Here is a 6,458-nt window from a genome sequence, read left to right as displayed (position 1 = left end):
TAGTTAAATTATATTACTACACGTATCTACCCTTGCAGCCCCATATTTCTGAAGAAATTATGAGTTCATCATCACGAAACTGAATGTTGACAAAAATTGGGAAGAAATGCAAAATAAAAATTGGCAGGTGTCCTACATTTTTCAGTCTTTATAAATTCCATGCCGAACAAAAATCACATAACTCATTATGACAATGTATATAAGAAAACAGACCAACCTTTAAGACATGACTGTGATTGGTGACGCTATAGACCTAAGCAAATCATTGGTTAATTGTAACTTTAATTGAGTTAGAAGAGAGCTTAACACAGCAACTCATAATTAATAATAAATACCTACCATACAATTCTTTTTCTCTATTCTTCTTTTCATCTACTTACAACTTTGCATGTATGCATTTTTTTACTCTAATTTTTTTCCGTTCATCATTTGATTACCCTCAAATTGACTTGTGATAATTATCTGTTATGAAAGGCGTAGATTGTTCTTTATTTGAAAGGCCAACACCTTTATGACTATCTTGATGGAACTACACCGCCTCCACCTCAAGTCATCACCGTTGCAGCAACTGCAGGCACTCAGACTCTCCAAATTCGAAATTTCAGCACTGGCATATGCATGATCAGATGATTCTTAGTACAATTATCTCTTCTCTATATGAGTGTAGAGTGGAGCAGGAAAAGTGGGACAGAAGATTTGGACTCTGCATTAGAATGCATGTTCACCTCTCAATCTCGGGAACAATGCAAATTCATTATCAGCTCGCCACTTTGAAGAAAGGCAACTCTTCCATTGCTGATTATTTTCACCTCGCCACTACACTGGTTGATACTCTTGATGCCATCGACTAACCTCTTAACGACCTCTTAATGATTTTGAGCTAATCTCCTTCCTTTTGGCTGGTGTTTGGATCTGACTATTATTCATTTGTCACATCCGTTACTACACAGGTTGATCCTCTCTTCATTGAGGACTTATATGGGAACTTATTAGCCCATGAACTTTAGCTTGAACAACAATAGCTCACTGTTGATCTCTGAACAAAAACAGCCCACTGTTGATCTCTCTCTTGCTAGAGCAAATTTTGCAGGTCAAGGAAATTCTCACGGTGGTCGCCAAAACTCCTTTCCTGCATTTGGTCGTGGCTCTCCTTCCTCCAACCAGAAAAATAACAGAGGCCAGGGGCGTGGTCGTGGCAATGGAAATTCTTCATCCACAACTCATCCAGTTTGTCTGGTGTGCAACAAGACAGGACATTCAACACTAAATTGTTATCATCAGTATGACAATTCCTATTCCACTAATTTAACCAATATGCCAGATGTCACGAGAAGTGGTACATTTAACCACATGAGTAGATGCCAGTGCTGAAATTCCAGATTTTGGAGAGTTTGAGTGCCTCCAGCTGCTACAAAGGTGATGACTTGAGGTGGAGGAGGTGCAGTTACATCTAGCCATAAAGGTGTTGGCCTTTCAAATAAGGAACAATTTGTGTCTTCCATAACAGAAAATTATCATGAGTCAATTTGAGGGTATTCAAATGATGAATGATAGTGAGTGAGGTGGGAGGGGCTAGAGGGGTGGGAGAAATGGTTGTATTGGTGGTAGAGGCTGAAGAGGATGATAAAGCCATTTAATAAGACGTGAGACACTTTAGCTCTGATACCATGTAAACACAAATAATAGAATTGTTTTCCAGCCTAACCTTATATGGTTCCAGGCCTTTCATTTATAATAGAATTGTTACAGATACAGGAGTTGATGCAGATACAAGAGTTTGAAATACAAAATGACTCTATTCTATTTTATCACAATCTAGAGTTGTTACAATTTGTATTTCGTATTTTATGCTACCATTCTATTTCTATCACAGCTGTAATGCAGCTGGATATACAGCTAGATTGGATATGGATTAGATCTTATCCTTAAGAATGCTTAACATGAGATTCTTTTACCCGTCACTCATCAGGAACAGGACACCAAGTTGTCCATGCAAGAACTAACCAATATCCATACCTCACGGTGTCGATGAATTTAGAAGATCTCAAAGAAGAAGTTCACTCTCAAAACCTCTATTTCCTTGACAAGGCCGTTCTGTCAGAATTGAACCAAGAATGGGAACAAGTTAAAGAAATTGAATGTATTATCCATAATTTTGGGTGGCTAGATAACTCATCTTACGGCTATTTTCATGAATTCCTTTGAAACTTTCTAGCTTCAAATATTTCGTGAGGAACGGGTAATGTGATCATTCTTACACTATCAACTTCCTCTTTTCAAGCTTAAAAAAACAATCATACTCAAGAGAACTCAATTCTTTCTTTCTTTTTTTGAGGGAAAGATAATTCTAAAAGGAAGAATGACTATTTTTAAATGAGGGTGAGTGTGCATGCCTCAAGCATGGTTGGCGTACGCATTTCATGCATATGCATGCTTAAATTAGTTTAATTTACATTTATTGTGGAGCTCTATGATAAGGCTAATTTAAATTAATCAATGGTCTTTTCTTTAGTCGGCTTAGATCAATTTCTTAGAGTTTTGAATATATTTTCTTTTCTTTATGGATGATCTGACATTTGGAGTAAATAAAAATGATTTGAATTAAATTAATTAGACTCTATGAATAAAGTAGTTTTCATAAGTAGGGAAATTTCAAATTTGATTTGATTTGTGATTTTCCGCATCTGATTTGATTATTTGATTTTTTTTTATTTATTTATTTATGAGAGACTTTTAATTGCTAATTAATTTTTTTTTCAATTTCTTTTTGAGGAAAATTTGTTTGTTTTTAAATTTGAATTTTGAAAGGTATCCCTTACCTTATGATATGATCCTAATAACAAAATATTTCCTTGTTTGTATTTGTTTTGTAATAATTGTGTAATTATTATATGGATACACCTTAAATAACTCTTTAATTAATCATGACCTAATTCAACAAGGGAAATTATTAAGTAGTTTGAAATACAAGGTTGACACTCCAAGACCAACAAGATTGTGCCATATCTTTAATATGACACGTCATCTTACTTATTTTCATGTCATTTTAAAAGAGAATAAATCTAGTGCTACAATAATTTCCACTATTTTTACCACAATTTGCCTAAGTAGCAAGTTATAAGTGGTGAAAATAAAATAATTAGTTTATGATTCTACTACTCATAGGTCACCATATGATAAAATTGTGGTAAAGTTGTAGTGCTAACTTCCTCTTTAAAAGAAGAAACGCCTTCTAAAGCAGATTAAAATTAATGTAAAAGGCCCTTTTAGTGGGCTATGAAGAAGTTTCAACCAATTGGGCCAAGAGCTCTTGAATGGGCTTAAGGAAAAAAAAAAAAAAAGTTCTATACATCACGGATCTAGTTTTCTCGAGAATCTGGCTGGGCTTGAGGTGGAAATTACAAAAAGCCCTTCTTAATGTCTTTTTGTTCTTATCTCTTGCTAGCCTGAGCTATGACTTAATTAATTAAAAAAAAGGAAGAAAAAAAAAAAAACTTGTTTGGGTGTAAATGAGAATCGGTACATTTACAACATTTTCTCAATAAATTTTAAACGGTAAATTATTATTGGTGGACAAAAAACTAATTTCAATGACGAGTACAAATTATAACTAATATCAACCTGCCATTTAAATTTTGTTATAAAAATATTATAGATATAACACTTCTCGTTATGAGTGCATTTACATGTTTGTAGGCTAACAACTCAAATAAGCTGGTTATTGCATGGAGTTAATTCATTTTTGCTTTATAATGAAAAATCAAAATATTATTGTCTAATTGCTGATTTTTCATACTGATATGTCAACATATCATAAACAACAAATTGGATGTTGATGAGCTTTTCCTTAAGAAGAAATCCCATGTTTTCTCCTAAGAGCTTTTGAATGTGACATGGCCAAAGGGAGGGGATTATCAAGTTATAGTCTCAATAATTTTTTATTTGATTAATATTTTAAAATTCTATCAATGAATTATATACTTTTCTTATTTTTAACTCAAATACATCAAATTTTTGTGTTGATCAGATGTTATTTACCATGTATCAATAACCTCATTTATTGTGTATAATTTGTAAAGTATAAAAAACTTGAAATTTAAATTAACTTTTTGTAGGTGGGATAGTTATTGATCTTTAATGAATTTGAAATTTTACAAGCATTGAGGGTACATGGAAAAAATATAATTCAAAGGTGGATTTGTCAAAATATGCGTTCAATCAAAAGATATTGAAAAATATTAAATTATCAAAATTTACATATAATGTAACTTGACTCCAACCTATATTATATATTCTTTAGAGAACTTTTGTTATTATTATGGTTTTTCAAACAATTTGATAGCAAACATGTACTTATTTATGCGAATGAAAGGTTTTTGAACAATGATAATTTGTCCTAAAAGAAAACACGTACTCATTTTTTGCTGGCCCTCATGCTTTTTATGCCGGATCTTCTATCTTCAATTTTTATCTATCAAATTTTTTTTCCTGAATTCACGAGTTTGTTTCTCTAGTTGTTTTATCCACCATAAATGCTCTTTATATGATGACATTATGCATATGGGAGGACATAGGTGCATATCACTATTACTCTGCAAAGTGCTATCTAAGTTGTGTAGGCAATCACACCATCATTATTCTGCCAAGTGCTATCTAATTTGGGCTGGTTTTTAGCATTTGATTCTTGGACTTTAGAATTCCCTCTATTGTTTATTTAGTTGTGTGATAGCTGCCAATAGCATTTGATTGCATGCATGACTATGAAAGAGACGTGTTTAGTGATCATTGTTAATTTTATTATTCTGTATATCTTAGGGTCGATAATTTAGTGGACAAGATGGTATACCATTTTAGAACAAGGCATTGAAAAAATTAAAAGAATAACAAAGAAAAAGAAGTTTTTTTTTTTTGGCCATACTTCAGCATAGAAACCTTGTAATATTGTGTTAACTACCAATCTCAGTTGTTGATTTCTAGTGATGCGTTAAAAACAAAAGCTTGGACTTATTTTGGTATTGCTCCTTCAACGTTTACTACTAGTGCAATGCCTTTGCTTATATGGGATTTCTTCAATACATCATATGTTTTTAAGATGTATGTTAGTAGTGAAAATGACTCATTTGATTCACTCACATGTAACTCTATTTGTGCATATTAACATTAGCATTTTGGTATTAAAAGGCAGATCAATCTAGAAGGACATTATTGTTCTGGAAAATGCACTTTCATATTATCGTTGGGATTGCTTGAGGAATGCTCTATCTTAAAAACCAAGATTTAGATATGCATAAACATTGCAAAATGTTTTACTGTATGGTGTGATAGGTAGAAAGATTTTAGAGTTTGGTGTGACTTGAATATCCGATGGGAGCCAAACTCAAGTTAATACAAAGAAGTTGGTTAAGGAAAAAGTACTACAAAACACCTAAAACCTTTTGTTAAGTTCAGGATTGAAGTGGGTTTAAGTTTGCTTTGTGTCTAGCTTATACTCTCTTCTGGTAATTGTGATACAAGGAGTAATTCTTGATAGATCCACACTATTGGTATCTGTGCAATGGAATATTTTATTGGATCATTTGTATATAAGGGGTCATTTGGTAAAGTTGTTTGTATTTTTTGAAAATACGTGTGGGTAAAAAAATGTGTAGAAATGCGTGTAATATTATTACTATTCATCCATAATAATAAAGACAGAGATTAAAGTTTTGATACCAAATATAAAATATATATAAAAAAATTTACCGAAGTCAACCAAAAGCAAAAACACAACTACCCAACTATGCCAATCAAAAATCCTATCACTGGCTCAACTAATATGAAATCACTAATGAAAGAGAAAAAAAAAAAAATCATGACACATGACTCTTAAACCCGCAATTAATCGGTGAGCAATGATGAACCAACCAAATTGTCCACAAGGTTGGTCAAAAGAGCTCACTTTTGAGCAATTCAAGCCACTGAATAAAGAGCTCACTTTCACAAATCTTCTTCCATTAGTTATTCAACTACTCAATCTTTGAGCTTTCCATCAAAGCCAAACCTCTCTTCCCCACTACAACAAAATGTATTTTTAGCAACGAAACTTATGAGGAAATATTTTTTTGACGCTAAAATTATAGATTTAGCGAAGAAATATGGATTTTGTTGCTAGTAATGAAAAAAAATTATAATATTTAGCGACAAAAAGTAATTTTCATCGCTATTATTAATATGAAACAAGGGCGCCAATGGGGAAAAACTAGGCACGAGCTTAATTAATATATAGTGACGAAATATTTCGTCGTTAAAAGTTGAGATTTTTAGTGACGAAACTCATTTTGTCGCCAAATGTAACTAATAGTGATGAAACTAAATCGTTGCCAAAAGTCCAATGCATATAAACCGATAGCTTTAGCGACGAAATCATAATTCGTAACAAAAAATTTCGAAATAGTGACGAAATTAGTTTCGTCACTAAA

This window comes from Quercus suber, unplaced genomic scaffold, assembly GCF_002906115.3.
Source record: "Quercus suber isolate HL8 unplaced genomic scaffold, Cork oak 2.0 scaffold_167, whole genome shotgun sequence".
Lineage (NCBI taxonomy): Eukaryota > Viridiplantae > Streptophyta > Magnoliopsida > Fagales > Fagaceae > Quercus > Quercus suber.
The sequence above is the reverse complement of the archived record's forward strand: the minus strand, read 5'-3'. Positions refer to the sequence as shown.